The sequence below is a fragment of the Lampetra fluviatilis genome, chromosome 10, assembly GCF_964198595.1.
Source record: "Lampetra fluviatilis chromosome 10, kcLamFluv1.1, whole genome shotgun sequence".
NCBI classification, from domain to species: Eukaryota; Metazoa; Chordata; class Hyperoartia; order Petromyzontiformes; family Petromyzontidae; genus Lampetra; species Lampetra fluviatilis.
Genome location: NC_136284.1, coordinates 14,084,522 through 14,102,054, shown reverse-complemented (window position 1 = coordinate 14,102,054; position 17,533 = coordinate 14,084,522). Strand labels below are relative to the sequence as shown.

The window sequence follows — 17,533 nt, the reverse complement described above, 5'->3', positions numbered from 1 at the left end:
CCACCTTGCCATTTCTTGGTGGGCGATGAAGCGTCGCTGGAAGCCGCCCCAGTCGCCCTCTGCACCAACAAATTCTTTCAGCGGAGGCAGCCGTTGTTGTAGCGCAGCGTTCGCCTTGGACGTCTGTAGGCTGCTATCCCCGGGACTCGGCTGTGCGTCGGCGCGAATGGCAGATGGAATCGCCTGTCGCGGATGTGATGACGCTCCCTCCGCTGGAGATGACGCAGCTGTCCCAGCGAGAGCGGTGTCGGACCCAAGGTTGAGCCCGGCCACGCCCTCCGCAGCTGCCGTGACGATGGCGGGAAATTCAAAGTTTGAGTTTTCAGAAATGGCGGGAAGGCGCTCAGGTTGACGACTCCCCTCGCCCCGTGGTGGACCACCAGCCCCCAGCCGCGTGATGTTTTCCAGCGTGGCGGCAGCGGCGTACAGTAGCTCCGCCAGTCTCTCGTGAGCCAGCCGTAGCGCGTCTGGCTGCGGCCCCTCTTCATGCCGATGCCCCGGTAGGAACGCGTCGGCCCCCGGCTGCGCCATGTCTTGGTGAGCCGCCTCGGGCTCAACGACTTCAGCAGTGTCCTCCTCCGGTACTCTGGCTCGAGCTGTCTGACGTGTTTCCATGTCCGTAGTACTTCTGACACCAGATGAAGTACCGGTGAAGACGCTGGACACCCAGGTTGAGGCACACGTATATTTATTTCAGCTTATCGGTACAGGACAACACTAGAGGGGGTAGCGGCCCCCTCACCCGGATAACTGGGGATACCCCCTAGCTAATCTCACCTATCCCCAAGTCCTCCTCTAACGAGCTAGGGGAGGCTAACTGGCCCGACACTGGTGAGTCGGGCTACGGTCTCCGGAGTCCCAGGGTCTAACCCTGGTTCACGGAACCACGCCTCTGGCTCGCTCCTCTGCAGCCCTGACAAGGGCGGCGTCGAGGGGAGTCCAGGGCTCTAGCTAGAGGATCTTCACTCTTCCTCCTTCGTTCCCAGACTGAGCCCCGAGCTCTCTTTGTCCTCCCCCTTTATACCCCCCATCAGGATCCCAACCCCCCAGGCTGCCTGATGCGGACGTCGCTGCGGGCACCCCCCCCGTGTACTCCCGTAACTCCGCCCACTGTGTTTGTTACCCATTGGATCGTATGCACTTACAGCCCTCCCGTAACAGCCCTACACCTCCATGGTTTAAGAGCAAAATAAACATCGCACTTTTGCTGCGCTAAAAAAAATGAAACTTTAGATTCGTCCTTGTTATTACCAACCTCTGATGAGCACGCTTGGCCTACGTACTGTGCGAAAGAAGTTCAACACACAGTGTGCGAGGTCACCTCGAACGCGGCATAGAAATTATCGCACAACACTACGAGCCCGCTGATCCGAGTTGGAGTGGGCCTGTCGTGCTCCCACCCGCACCCCATAAACGCACATCACCATCATCATCATCAGAAACGCGACGAAGGCCCAGCTGCAGAAATCTTCCTTGCAAGTCTTCTTGGTTCTTTCGGTAAAGTCACGTAGAAGGGAAGTAATAAAATAATAAAAATAAAACATAATTCAATTTTTTTATTATGTTGTATTTTTATTATTTAATAAAATTATTTTATTATGTTTTATTTTTATTATTTTATTACTTCCCTTCTACGTGACTTTACCGAAAGAACCAAGAAGATGAATCCCTGCAGTCACGAAAGCTTTAAATCGAAGCTTCCTTGCAAGGTCAGACCGAGCGCCACGAGCGATCTCGACGAACCCAACAAGTCCCTCGGCGGCCGACTGGACGGTGCCACCGTGGATTTCAGTTTTCAGTTTCATTTATTAGGTATAACCCTGTGAGCCATGCGGCTCTCAACTCGGGTGCAACCACAACAAACAGAAAAATCCAGGAAAAAACAGAATAATCTGCCAGTGGGTGGAGAAGGTTGCGAGCCACTCATCGCCCTGGCAGCGTGGTCCTCAAGCAGATACGCCCGGCGTGGTGGTCACGCAAACGAAATCCACGGCCGACGGGAGAGGGCCCTTCGTCCGGCAGCAGAGAGTCGGGGTGCGAGAGAGAGAGAGATGCACCGGGAGAGACGAGAGAGTACAATTGTGCTGTGATGTAATTGTGAGACTCCCCCCCCCAACACGATCTACAACTGCCATCTGTGCAAGGTTCCGTAACATTATAATTACTTTGTTTTATGCTTTCATGCCAATGGTAAAAGTGAGCTGTGTTGTAATTTGTTAAAAGTGAAATAAATACGCCAACGAGGTCAGCGTGTGCTCGGATCAGAAGGCAACCGCAAACATTAAAAAGTAGTGAAAGAATACAATACATTTGGATACAGAAAACAAAATCCCTTGTTAAAGGCATGTACGCACCAAGGTACACTGCTTGCATGTATAATACATCTTGTGTCTAACAGAGAAAGGTCCACCGCACAGAACAACAACAACACCACACGTGCCACCGCTTCGTGTCGGGCACAGTTAGTCTCGAGCAACATATGACATCTCTTTGGCTCTGAAATTTTTGTAAGAACTTTACTCAAAGTCTCAATTACTCTTTTAGAAAGAAAAAAAATCATCTAGTTTAGTCTATCTTCTTGGTTCTTTCGGTAAAGTCACGTAGAAGGGAAGTAATAAAAAAATAAAAATAAAACATAATAAAATAATTCTCACGACGTTTCAGCCACAACGCAAGCAGCCGTCCTCAGGTGAATACCAGGTCTGTCGAGGCGACAGCGTCTGAATGAAACAGCACCATGCTTGGAGCATATATTTAAGCTGGGTTGGAAGGGGGGGAAAGGGCGCCTTGCTCCAAGCATGGTGCTGTTTTATTCAGACGCTGTCGCCTCGACAGACCTGGTTTTCACCTGAGGACGGCTGCTTGCGTTGTGGCCAAAACGTCGTGAGAATTATTTTATTATGTTTTATTTTTATTATTTTATTACTCCCCTTCCACGTGACTTTACCGAAAGAACCAATAAGATGAATCCCTGCAGTCACGAAAGCTTTAAATCGAAATTTAGTTTAGTCTAATACCACCAGCAGGTTTTGTCTTCCAATGCTACCCTAACTTTACTGCCACACCCATCCCCCACAGGGGGAGCAGCAGCAAGATGAGATGCGTGAGCGATCACACAGGCATGCAGTATTTCCAGCCGGTCTGCTGCTGCTGCTGCTGTGATCGTGCTATCTGGACGCTTCTGGGCAAATGCCGCTTCTGTGTCAAGGCCCTTTCCGAGTCCAGTCTTCAAAACATTCTTATTATCACCGTCCAGCGAGCCCACGCACGCTGCATTTTACGATTCGGCGATTAAAGGCGATTCTTACACTCGCAGCGGTATAAATGGTTACCCCGCAGTTCGTTGATCGACAGATCTTGTATGGCGTGGCGAAGTGTGGGTACTCCCACCCGTATAGGCCCAGGTACACTCTGGAGGGGCTCTCTAGAGCTCCCTCTAGTGGACGACTTCCTGCCAGTATGTGTGTACGTTGAACTTCCTTCGCGCCGTACGTAGCGAAACATGCCGAGCGGATGTGTGCTTGCATGAACAATGCATTGCGGGGGCTGCACCTTGACCAATCACGCTCACAGGACACACATCGAAGCTGCAGAAGCGGCATGTGTTAAGAATTGTTACCAATTCACGCAAATGATGTGCAAATTCCGTGCAAGTGTTACATTTGGCAAATGAAACAAGCGAGACAGAACAAAGGAGACCAAACAGGGAGCATGAGATATATACGGATCAAATTTTAACTCTGGTGCCCTCCCCCCAAGCCTCAAATTATGACAATTCATCAAATCCCTGGGTGTGGGTCAATCACTTAAAGCCGACGACTCCCTATCACCCGCGAGGCAGAGATGTTTGTACAGCCTAGGACTTTGGCAAGGGCTGCGGTCCCTCGGAGCACATTTGTCGAGGTCGTGGGGCTTATAACAGCATTTGGATTGACGTAGTGCAGCGTCAAAATACGTGGCACAGAGGTGGGCTGGTGGGTCAGGGCACGGTAAAAATACGTGGCACAGAGGTGGGCTGGGTGGCTCAGTGCAGCGTCTAAATAAGTGACACAGAGGTGGGCTGGGTGGGTCAGTGCACGGTCAAAATACGTGGCACAGAGATGGGCTGGGTGGGTCAGTGCACGGTCTAAATACGTGGCACAGAGGTGGGCTGGGTGGCGCAGGGCACGGTCTAAATACGTGGCACAGAGGTGGGCTGGTGGCTCAGGGCAGCGTCAAAATATGTGACGAAGTGGCGGCTGGGGGGCTTAGTGCAGCGTAAAAATACATAAAACTAATAGTTTTTACAAGTAAGGTTCATTTAAAACAACAAAAATGAATATGCAAAGGGAGCAATGTTAGGGATCAATTAATTGTATGTTGAACTTATTTCGCACCGTACATAACCAACCCTGTACATGCCCAATTGTAAAAAGAAAAACTTTGTATAAACACAGCTAGCTTGTTCATGTGCTTGGTCGGCCTCTAAATTGTCCATTGTTCAGTTCCCTATGAGCTTTGTGAACAGTTCATATAATGCGTCAATGGAGGCTACTGGGTCTGTAGTTTTTCAAATCAATGTTGTCTCTCTTTGTGAATGAGGGGAATGATTTGGCTTGGGGAGCTCCTCACGGTGCCTGTGTCAGACAGCACCAAACCAGCAACACCCAGTTGACGAGTTCTGAATCTGTGCCATGGCGAGTGAGTAACCCAGGTTTCCCACTGTAGAGACGTGCATAACCTCGGCTTGGTCAACACTCGATTTTTATTTGCTCTCACTCTCATACCTACTAAAGTCACCCAGGAATGTCTGTCCTTAACGCTCGTGACGTCACTCCACATCGACCAGCCCCTCTCATTAATAATCATTATAAGGTGGCGTCATCCAAATGGACACCCCCCCCCCCCCATTCATAATAATTAGCGGCTGACGTCACTCCACATGGGGGGGGGCGAGGCGCCTCCTCCCCCCTCCTCGGCGTCAACTCACAACCCTCACTACAAAGGCAGAACCCTCACGTCACGTGATCTCCGTGACGCTGTTGAGACATCGAAGTAAAAAGGACGTCATGATGAACAAGGGATTATAACCTTAAAATTAAATAGGTCAGTGTCACCGCGCCCTGACAAATTGCACACGAATGGATGCAATGAATATCACGTCGCGGTCTGCTTTTCGCTTGCAAGTTTCAGATTTACTGCAATACACACGTCCTTGGAGGGCCAAAAGGCTAGTGACTAATATATACGGTTAACTATACGCAGTATAAATACCGTATTGTCACAAGATTGACATGTGGTGAACCACTCTGGACAAGGCACGTAACAGAGCATTGATTTAAAGATGAATATAACTTCTTATTCTCACGAAACATGCAACACATGGCATGTAGGAGCATCACTGCCTTACTTTCATGAGAATTATACGCTATTGGAACATTTAGGCTCATGAATAAGACAATTATACAAACGACACAATAATCCAGAAAAATATGAACGGGATGAAAAAAACGTGAAAAAACAAGCGACTCTTGAATCAAAAATCAACAATCCAGAATTATAATGCATCACACTTAATAATTCTGGACTGAGACACGATCTGTTATATGTTCCGCAACTCATCTTGTTGCGTAATGTTTAGAGATCCCTGGTGGTTGGAGAAGTCCAGTGGCACATCCACAGGCCTCCTAGCAACCGCTGAATTACACAGTCAGGAGCTAGGAGTGGGGAGCTGACTTTTTGAGGATTGTGCCAAACTGGGATCCCGTGGGTTTGCAGAGGAAAGTGGTTGCTAGTTGCTACCATGCTTGCTCTGCCTGGGCGTGAGTGTTTGCGAGTGTGTGAGTGCTGGGAGCGGTAGTGCAGTGGTTTGGGCACCGCACTAAAAACCGGGTGACCCAAGTTTGATTCCTGCTCATTGACAACACCGGTCGACTCAACTCCTACATTGACTCAGCCTCAAATGAGTACCTTGTGCGATGTGTGAACATCACCACGAGGAAGACGGAGGCACGTGGTGCTGCTGGCCACCCACCCCCTCGTGTGCTGCCCCTGCCTTCAAAGGTGCCACTCGCTAACGACACTTGCCCCAACAGTCTGATGTCTTTGCTGCCAAACTGAACCCTTCTAGACGCACTCTCTGACACATGCACGTTCAGTCCTTCACCAATCCGCTGCGGGATGAGGGCCTCCACATACCGTGGCGGTAATTTGACCACGCTTGCTCATGCTGGTCATTGTGGATTGGTGAAGCAGGGCAGCATGTAAATTTAGTACAGCGATGGAATGTTCTGCACTGTTCCTCTGCTGCCCACAATGTTAATCGTGACAAGGCGCGACTTAATTCAGGTTAACTGAAACTATGAGGATCAAATGTTTATATACATCAGTGGACTTTATTATATCAGACAAGGTACAAGGAAAACTAAACTGCACCCAATATGAGCAAGTGATACCATGTGACTGTCAAAAACAGGCTTCATTAAAATGCTGGACGGGCAAGGGTTTTCTAAAAAGTAGTGGCTACTATGTTTTGACTTTCAATTTCTTCTTCTTCTTAGATAAACCTAGGACCTATAAGAAGATACGAAACAATCCATGAAATGCACGAAAATGGCAGCAGTGACGACGGTGATTAAAAATGGCAGCTGGCGGTCATCCGCATGTGAAGCGGAGAGAGATTGTTGAATTGCCCACGGCTTAATTCACCCTGAAATCATGTTTTTTGCCAGAATTTCAGTCTCGTACAGTACCTCTCAATGGTACAAGAGTCACCACACAAAGGCGGTGGTCACTGCATCGCACGCGCTTTCAGATGCGCTTCTGCGGCCGTCTGGGATGCTATTCCTTCCGATATTAGGAAACCACTGGTGCCGTGCACTTTTAAATCATCTAGATTGAAAATCACATTTTTAGAACTGCTATTTATGTTTAGTTCGATGTCCTTCACGCGCACGGTTGGCTACGTACGGAGCGAAAGACGTTTCACACACGTGCATACAACAGGGAATGTCCATTTGGCTGCGAGGAATTTCCCACGTGTCCATTGGGCGATACACTTTACTTATGTACATACAAATGTAGCCCTCAAAGCTTGGGCCAGGCGTAATTAAATGAAAAACCATATTTACATAGGCACAGCTATAGTCCCCTGAGCCAGCCGTCCATTACGCACTGCTTTGAAGCCTACTCTTGATGTAGGGGCGTTCTGAGAAAAAGGGAATGTGGGCTCTTTTCTGAAAATATTTTTTTATTCATATCCTACAGCTGTGGCTAAAATTCGTTTGCGCTCGGTTCCTTGCTTGAAATAACACAGCCGGCTGGGGAAAGAAAAACTGGGGATCCATTTTCGGTGACAAAATTTGACAAGAATCCAAATGATACGAAAAACAGCGAGGCTCTGGCAAAGGGCGGCACCCTTTGCTTGTGCAACCGAGTGAGAGGTGTGACTCAACTGCACTTGACAGTCTTTAAGCTCTGCGGAAGACTGCTGCCAAAAAATACTTTATTTACGTGAATATTTCTGCGTCTTTATTTTAGCTCGCATTCCAATCAGCATGGCAACAACGGGCATCTTCGGGAGTAACTGGCCTCTGCCGTAAAAATGTGGAATCGTCACCACTGGAAAAATGCCACGAAAAGATGTTCGCACCACCTATGCCTCTTTGAGCATGACATCACTGAATCTATTTCATCTATAACATGGTCTATGGGTGACAGCACTTGGAAGAATGGACCCCCTGAGTATTGATTTGCTATAAACTGTTTAAACTGCTTTAAATCTTCAAATATCTATTGGCAACTGTAATACACAGATCATCATCCCTCCATAGTGAATAACATTCTCTCCATAGTGGCAAATATGGAGAGAATGGTCTCTGCCACAGGAACGTGGAATTTCCTAAACTATCTCACGGCTCACCAATGAGGACAATCACTGACCCAACGCTGGGTTGATGAGGAACACATTCATGAATATTTACATCAACAGTACAAAGTGGCAAATGTCAGAATATTGCAACGTGTAACAAAGAGGGAGAAAGTGTCAACCCTCAAGTGCCGACTTCGGTGAAGGAGGGTGTGTCATGGAACACAGTACAGTATGTTTTCAGTTGTAAATGTTTCGGTGCCATAGAAACTACGAGATATTGGCAAAACGCCACAATGTACCCCGTCCAGAGTGTCCCAATTATTCAGTCTACCTGTATGTTTCAACGTAATTACAGTTAACTCTTAATTGTCCGTGGGAGAATTATCCGAGTTGCGGATTAACCGTGCTTGTGAAATAAATCTGTCACACGTGTGCTGGTTAAATTATGAGCTGCTCCTAGCTTGATTCATTGCCCACGTGACCCCAAACATCGGCAAGTAAACCGATTACATTAGCAAACAAAAAGAGATGACACATTCTACATCTTCACCGCCATTCTCCTTGGAAAAACAATTAATATTTTTATCGCCAGATTTACCAGTGCTTTTCATTATCCATCTTTCTGCATCATCTGGGCCAACCCTCCCATCGCCATGACCCCACATCTGTGAGAGTGGACGGTGCGCAGATCCACAAAGACAAAAGGAGTCCCACTTTGCAGCAAGTCAACAGCGGTGTTGACAAGGAGAGGCCGCACGTTAGCAATGAGGCATTCATAGCACAGGTGGAGGCCTGCCAAACGAGGTGAGCACCACCAGAGACAAAGATCCCCCGTGTAGCCTGAACAGACTGTTGGGGCAAGTGCTGTTAGCGAGCACCTATGATGGCCGGCACGGCACACGAGGGGGTGGGTGGCCAGCACCACGCCCGACCGCCTTCGTCTCCCCAGTGGCGATGTTTACACACCGCACCAGGTGCTCATTTGAGTCTGAGTCGACCTAAGGGAGGCCCGGGAATGGTTCAGATACCGTAATCGTCACCGGACTCGGGTGGCTGGGCTTGGTAGCGCAGACCGCTGCTACACGACCGCTCCACGCAAGGTGAGCAACCACCCCACACTCAGGCAGGCAGGCAGACACACATTTTGACTTCTCACACGCGTTCCAAGCCGACACACACAGTGACCATTCACGGTGCACGACTAAGTTCACTCCGCTACGTTTCTCTGCAAGATTGCGATCGTCTGCATAAAGCGCGCGGCGTTAAAAAGAAAGAATGAAACCTCCTTTACCAGTGGCGAAATATAGTAACAGGTTTTTACCCTTTCAACTGGTACAAAAACTGACACCTTTATACAAGGCATCATGTTTGCAATAACCACAACACAAGCAGTCAAAATGCAAACAAAAAGAAACAACTCTGATGATGATAATGAGTCAAGCCCACTGCGGCAGCCTGTGCCACTCACCGCAATAGATACTCTATCGCGAAACGGCACACTTCACGAAGGTTATGTATGGGGTGGCGGCAAAAACTAGGAGCCTTGCAGATGTCGTTCATTGTAACGGTGTATAGGTTGGCAACACGCAGGTATGATACTCGGGTCAAAAGGAGGTAAAGGTGCAGCCCTGCAATTTCTCACACGTGCCGTTGCTTGGCAGAAGGGGCCTCGCGAGAGAGTCTCTGGACAACTCTTGCACGTCGCTGGGCAAATGTCTCGGAGAAAGTGGGAGCACAAACACTGTTGATACCCCCCCCACACACACACAGCGCACGCATGCTGCCCGGTCGTCTCAAGGGCTGTCCATAAATGACGTCACGCGATTTTGGACGGTTTTTGACCCCCCCCCCCTTCGTCACACGGCGTCACAAAAAGTCAGATCCCCCCCCTCAAATATGACGTCACGAAGCTCTGCCCCCGCCCCCCAAAAATAAATAAAACGTGCTTCAAATCGCTTAAAACTATTGTCATTGTAGTGCGTATTTAATGTGGCGCTGCACTCTGATTTTGTAGGAGAAAACATTTATTAAAAAGTCAATTTAATTAATTAGAATGTGTTGTCCATATTTATTTAAAGTTGCGCATTTTGATGTGACGTCTCATTTCTCAACCCCCCCCCCCCCTCGTCACACATCGTCACAAATGTCTGACCACCCCCCCACCCCTAGGTGCGTGACGTCATTTATGGACGGCCCCTTAGTTGCAGCTGTACCCCTCATAGACCCCGCTGGGTAGACGGAGAATTGAAGAGGCTTGCCCGATTGGGTCAACTTGCTGCACCAGGAGATGGAATCGCACAGGAGGTCTCTGATTGTATAGAGTGCAGTGTACAGCTCTCGCATCGAGGCTGGATGGTCTCGATCAAGGGCGACAATTCCACATTACCATGGTGGAAGCAGGTCCCTCCCATATGACCACTTCTTCTTTCGCATGGCTGATGTAGACCACAATTTTACATTCAGGTGGTCAAACCAGACAACCGAGTCAGGGAGCAACGAAATCGCTGCGACGCCTCCTTCGTATTCGTTGATTTTGGCATTGTAGACACATCGCACAAAATGACACTCATTGCATCCACTTCAATAGATTTAGTGGGTTGAGTCGACCCCTGGCAAGGATTTTCAGCTTCTGTTTTTTTTTTGACAATACAGTACTTAGCCAAGCAATCTGAAGGTGTGAATAATATATGAGAGGCATAGTACTCTACGGTACCGGAGAAGAATGAGTTTCGCTGCACTTCTGTCACCCACAATGTGTAGCCCTGCATGCATTGGATATTAATATCGAAATATTTAGACAATTTAATTCATTACATATTTAGCCAGTGATAGGGCCACTCAGTTATACACTACTATTGGCTGACGATGGCATAACAGAATCTACACCCACCCACAACACCCACACTACTCAACTATGAGCAATGCGACCTGGTGAGGCTGTTCAACAATCGTAACTCACATGTTACTCAAACAGCTCAACCATGCACTTTGAACCTCACGAAGAGCCCTCACTGCATGCCTTGTGCGAGATGTTTTTTTTACACTTGCATGAGATATTTCATACTCGGCCCAAGCAAACAGCCTATACAGTACTATATAAACTGTCTTGACAGTCGTCAACTGCCTTATTTGTACAATATTTTAAAGGTAAATCACTTGCACACATTCTGTAGTACAGTGCTAGATATGTTTGTAAACATACTTTTTCAGGATTCTGTATGAATGAAATGCTGAGCGGTATTAATCACAGATCCTTCCGATATTGGGAAGCCAATGGAGCTATGCACTTTTAAATCTAGATGTAAACTAATTTCTTTAGAACTACTTTTTGTGTGTAGTATGTTGTCCATCCCCTGCATCTCCGATTTAGCACGGTTGGCTACGTACGGTGCGAAAAAAGTTGAACACACATACATGCACGTCTTTGTATTAAATAGTGAAGAATTATATATGTTAAGCAACGTTATCACTGCATTGAAATCGACTGCTCCTCATATGTAATGCATGAAGTCATTTATATGAATGTTTAGGAGCCCAATGCGAGCATTAAATCACGTGTCACAATCAATGGTTTTCGTTGTTTTATGTAATGGGGCCACTAAATTCACCACCACGACGTTACAAGAAATACATGGTATTTGAATCAACCACATTACTGAATCACGAAAATGAATTTGATCGCAAAAGTGGAGGAAATTATTACCCCCTATTATTTTTAAATCAAAAATGTGTACTCGGGTTGTTAAAACTGTTTTTTTTATGATTACTATTTATGGTAACCTCATAAAAAACGGTACGTACGGTGACTGGTTTTCCGTACGCATACAAATAAATGTCTATGGCAATGAGCACAACGTAGTGTTGTGTTCAGCGCATTTCAAACAATGGCAAAGTCTATTTACAACTCCCACCTCTGTCCACGCAGAAGCATAAATGGGGGTTACACCACAGAGAGTCGATCGGCAGGTCACCGTGTGGTCGGGTAAAATGTGGGTATGCCCACCTCTCCCAAGACTTCTGATCGGTGTGAAAAAGTAGACCAAATACACTTTTGAGCAAACCTCAAGTGCAAGCCTTCTTCTGTCAACAGTGATATAAAAAATCGAGAACTTGCAGCAAGAAAGATGTACCACACGGTGTTTGCATGTATGTAAAACTTATTTTGCACCGTATATAGCCAACCACACTAATCAGAGGTGCGGTGTTTGGGGCTGCCGTACTGTTTGTGTGTTTGCATGTGCCAATCAGTCCATTCATTCCTAACGTTCTGGTTTACCGGTTATCGTTTAACAACCCTAATTCGTACACATACACTCGGTTGAACTTTTTGTATGGGATGCTTCGCATTCCTAAGGTCACAAAAGTCTGGATCGTACCAGAAACGCAAAAAAACACACGACAGCAAGAGTGGGTATCCATCTCAGACGAGCTGAAAGAGAGCCGACCCAGATGGCTAAGGGCCATGTCATAATCGATGAAATCCACATCAGAAGAAAGGTAATACACATGGAAGTACTACGGCAGACGCCGAGAGGCGAGCCTAGAAAGTGGTGTTTCTCAGTGGTGAACCGGGATGTGAAGGACATTGGAATCGGATGTGGAGATGATGGCCCTCTCACGGGCGGGGGTAAAATACCAGAAAGAAGCTTTCCGAAATTCCACAGCCCACGTTATCAGGCATCCCTGCGTAAACATGTGACTTTGGCACAAGCTACGGGAGAGAACGGAAAATCATTCACGGACAAAAATGTGCATTGGAAAAATGGGATGCAAAATTGCCAATTGTTAAGCAACATCTGTTCAAATGTCGTGTGTGCCTTGCGACAAACGATTCACTCGATTACAGGAAAACAATTATAAGATTTTGGCAATGAAAACACAACAAAGGCACACTAGAAATGCATCGTATAAGTAAGGTATTAAATGTACCTTAACACCATGCTACAGACAGCCACAAGTCTTGAATTCCACAGATTCAAGCATAAAAGCAGCATTGCTGTTATTTATGTCCCGAGTACTGAAATACTTTATTCATGTTTATTTTAGTGACATGTTTACCTTTTCTCTATTTTGCACTCCTATTGTTTTATGTAATGGTTTCCATTGTCATTTGGTGACCCGCCCCTACTGGACGCCTGTGAAATAGAGCTTCATAGCTCATCGGATTCCTCTGGTCTCAATAAAGATTCCTATTCTGATCAAAATTCTAGTCACATCGGTTGGGAAACCACTTATATTTTCATCTTTTTTTGGCAGAGACCTGGGTAAATCTGGTTCGAAAGTAATGTTTTTTTTAAATATTTACATCGTGGGTACTGCACTTTTAATTTTAGAATTGGCACGAAGACACCCGCACACAAGGACCAATATTTGTGAATTTACATCGTAAAACTTGTGACGCACGCATTTTCGCCAAGCGGGACAAAAATTGGAGCGCAGCTCGGGAAGGCAGGATTCCCAGCTCAGAGTCACTCAAAGACATCGCACAGTCTTTAACACGATTATTTCAAACTAAGCACTTTGGTTATTCCAGTAACAGACAAAAAACATGACCACGCAGCAGCGGGAATCAAACCGTTGACCAAAGGAAGCAGTGGCCCAGGAATTGTTTTTAACAAAGCGTACTTGAAACACAACACCAAAGGGTGCGACTGAACACCCGATATACCTGAAAAATGTATTTACAATGCACGACGATACCCAGCTCATAGTCCCTCCACATAACACAAAGCTGTCATTCTACACATGAGCGACACTTTGGGGCCAGGCTTGCTTCACTTTGAGAGAACGTAAAGTTGCGAAGGCCTTTCACATGGATGGTCGCGACGGGACTGATCGATGTATCTATTGCCGGTTAAAAACATGTTTCCTGAGCTAAAACATCCCATGTCTTACGGTGTGACTTACAAGCACTGTGCGCTAATTCATGCAAAATGCCACTCCCCACATAACAACCGCCACTGGCGGTCCATAAAAAATACACCTTGAGGTACACACACACACCTATCTGCAATGCGTAAGCAACACAGTACTCTAATACTTCTTTCGTATGGATAAATACTGATATACGCGCTGTATTGCGGTGGCTGGGTGGATCAGGGGTCAGAGCATTGACCCCCGAACTTCTCACATCCTGGGTTTGATACCAACCGTGAGTCTCAAGATGTAGTGGTCTATGGCTCCAACAACAACAACAAAACAATCGCGTTCATTAGTTTTATGACAATGTTGCACAACCATATTGCTTGCCATGTGTCCAACGTGTCCCTCTGTGGCACAGCGTGCGGGGAAAGTGTGCTGCCCAGTGCAGAGTCAATGCGACTCGTGGAGACACCCAAATTTAGAGTTCAATAACGACGTGGTGCCATTCACTACTCAAGAGTTTCAAATGGACGATGCAAAACGTGCACACACTGAGTACAACACACCTGGCACGACTCCCACAACACCACACACAAGATACTGGTGGGTCTTTGTAGCATTAATACAGCAGATGACGTAAAACCAGCAGATGATGTATACCCAGCGGATGACGTAAACCCAGCAGATGACGTAAACCCAGTATGTCCATGAAATGTGGTATCTGTTCGTCCAAGGAAACGCAGACCGAATGATTCCGCATGCACACCTGCGACAACACAATTCTCCGCGTACTATATTATTATCTATGTAGAGGTACAAGCTGTGGATTTGGTTTATACGGAGAGACGAGCCCGATAGATCGTGGAATGCCAACGTAGAGACACTGCACGTGTTTAGAGAGGTAGGCAGACGGACGAGAGAATGGCGTCAGCCTCATCCAGCAGTAGAATGGTGATGTGGGGGAGGCCCTCATCCAGAAGTGGATAGATCATGTATCACGATAATAATTTAGATGATAGTGGAAAACTAATTATGTAGACCTCAAAATTAAAACACCGACATTACAGTATTGAACACTTGAGGATAACACAGTATAAACACACAATATAGTACTGTGTGACATTGTATGCACTGTACAGAGGCGTGTCCACCCTAAGGCGTGACACGCCGCGGTACAGTGTGTATACACCTTGCAAGGGACACGTTGGACCATCAACATCATAGTGTACGAACCCTACACACCACACACACACAGACAGACACACCACCCACACACACACTCACCCACACACTCACCCACACACACAGACAGACACACCACCCACACACACCACACACACAGACAGATACCACACACACACCACCCACACACACACTCACCCACACACACTCACCACACACACAGACAGACATACCACCCACACACACCCACTCACCCACACACTCCACTCTCACCCACACACACTCACCCACACACACACTCACCCACACACACACTCACCCACACACTCACCCACACACTCACCCACACACACACTCACCCACCCACACACACACCACACACTCACCCACATACTCACTCACATACTCACCCACTCACTCACCCACACTCACACACACATTCACCCACACACCACTCACCCACACACACACTCACCCACACACACACTCACCCACCCTCACCCACACACTCACCCCCACACACACACGCCACACACACACACACGGTGTGTACGACTGTGGGTGACACACACACTCGAGAAATGGTTAGCCTGTTCCGCGTACACCCCTTAAAGCACTCACCTCCTCAGTTGTTGTCGAGACAAAGTGTGTCGGGATCTTTCACCCACCTGACGTAACAAACAAGGTTTGGATGCACCTTGATAAAACACAATACCCTGTCCACCTTGACATTCACAGGAGGAGTGTGGAGAGAGCTTGTAGTATGCAGGCAGTGGGTGAGTGTGTGTGGGTGGGTGTGTGTGTGAGTGTGGGTGAGTGTGGAAGTGTGTGGGTGTGTGTGGGTGAGTGGGTGGGTGGGTGAGTGGGTGGGTGAGTGGGTGGGTGAGTGGGTGGGTGAGTGTGGGTGAGTGAGTGTGGGTGGGTGTGTGTGGGTGAGTGTGTGGGTGAGTGAGTGGGTGAGTGTGTGGGTGAGTGTGTGTGTGTGAGCGTCGTGGTGACGTCACCGCCACTTAGTGGCGAATGGCGGTTGTTGTTGTTGTTGTTGTGAGTGTATGGGTGAGTGTGTGTGAGTATGTGTGAGTGTGTGGGGAGTGTGTGGGTGAGTGTGTGAGTGTGTGGGTGGGTGAGTGTGTGGGTGGGTGTGTGTGTGAGTGGGTGAGTGTGTGTGTGGGTGAGTGTGTGGGTGAGTGTGTGGGTGAGTGTGTGGGTGAGTGTGTGTGTGTGGGTGAGTGGGTGAGTGTGTGTGAGTGTGTGTGAGTGTGGGTGAGTGTGTGAGTGTGGGTGAGTGTGTGTGTGAGTGAGTGTGTGGGTGAGTGTGGGTGAGTGTGTGTGGGTGAGTGTATGAGTGTGGGAGAGTGTGTGTGTGAGTGAGTGTGTGTGGGTGAGTGTGTGTGTGTGTGAGTGTGTGTGTGTGAGTGTGTGGGTGAGTGTGTGAGTGAGTGTGTGGGTGAGTGTGTGTGAGTGTGTGTGTGAGTGTGCGTGAGTGAGTGTGTGAGTGTGAGTGAGTGTGTGTGTGAGTGAGTGTGTGTGTGAGTGTGTGTGTGTGAGTGTGTGGGTGAGTGTGTGAGTGAGTGTGTGGGTGAGTGTGTGTGAGTGAGTGTGTGAGTGTGAGTGAGTGTGTGTGTGAGTGTGTGTGTGTGTGAGTGTGTGGCTGAGTGTGTGAGTGTGTGTGTGAGTGTGTGTGTGAGTGTGTGAGTGTGTGGGTGAGTGTGTGAGTGTGTGGGTGAGTGTGTGTGTGTGAGTGTGTGAGTGTGTGGGTGAGTGTGTGAGTGAGTGTGTGGGTGAGTGTGTGTGGGTGAGTGTGTGTGTGAGTGTGTGGGTGAGTGTGTGAGTGAGTGTGTGGGTGAGTGTGTGTGGGTGAGTGTGTGTGGGTGAGTGTGTGTGTGAGTGTGTGTGGGTGAGTGTGTGAGTGTTTGGTGTGTGGAGCTCGACTCACGCGCTGCTGCCCACCTCGTGCCCCCAGGTGAGTGCGGCGCTGAGCGTCGCGCGCCACCACCTCGGGGCGTGGCCTCGCGGGGGGCGTGGCCACGCGAGGGTGCGGTGGGCGGGGCTTCACAGGGCAACGCCCCCTGTCATACCCACTCCCTCCCACCCTCAACAACCGCAGTCGGTCATTTTTTTGTTATTTTTAACTCAACACATTCGTCAATGACACTTGCGTGTGTGGCCTTAAATGAAAAAAATAAAGTAAACGATATGCGACGTTTCGGGCAATGGCCCTTCTTCACATCACACCGAGAGGCCATGTTGCCAGATCAGAATACTGAGTTAATTCTAGATTTGAAGCTTTCGTGACTGCAAGGATTAATTCTCTTTACCTACGTGACTTTACCGAAAGAACTAAGAGAATGCATACTGAGTTAATCTGTGGACGTGTCAGCGAATGTCTTCTTCCTGTGTGCAATACCACGTGATGTTATTATAAATGCAATCCTAATTATAACAATTCTCTGTTCATGTTTTATAATCCAGCAAAGCCACGTTGAGTCCCAAGACACTTTCTTTCATCTGCGCTGTTGTTTGGCCACTTGTTATTATACTGGAATGAGTGTTGCGTTATGCGAGGCAGGAAACCGGGGGCCCTGGAGAAATCCCATACTCTCAAGAGGAACACAGCAATCCCATACATTCAAGGGTCTT

The 17,533-nt window shown here is 47.8% G+C and overlaps 1 protein-coding gene across 4 annotated transcripts in view; it reads right to left on the bottom strand.

The window, feature by feature from the left end:
- The window catches only part of LOC144934607 (catenin beta-1-like), a 50,103-nt gene extending 33,197 nt beyond the window's left edge, over positions 1-16,906 (bottom strand). For 3 of the 4 annotated variants that reach the window (XM_078860600.1, XM_078860602.1, XM_078860604.1), the window contains exon 1: positions 16,830-16,906. The gene's annotated coding sequence lies outside the window, so the exon portion shown is untranslated. Of the gene's footprint in view, positions 1-15,514; positions 15,562-16,829 lie in introns of all 4 variants that reach the window. The other variant, XM_078860603.1, reaches the window with a different exon arrangement.
- Positions 16,907-17,533: the final 627 nt, after the last annotated feature.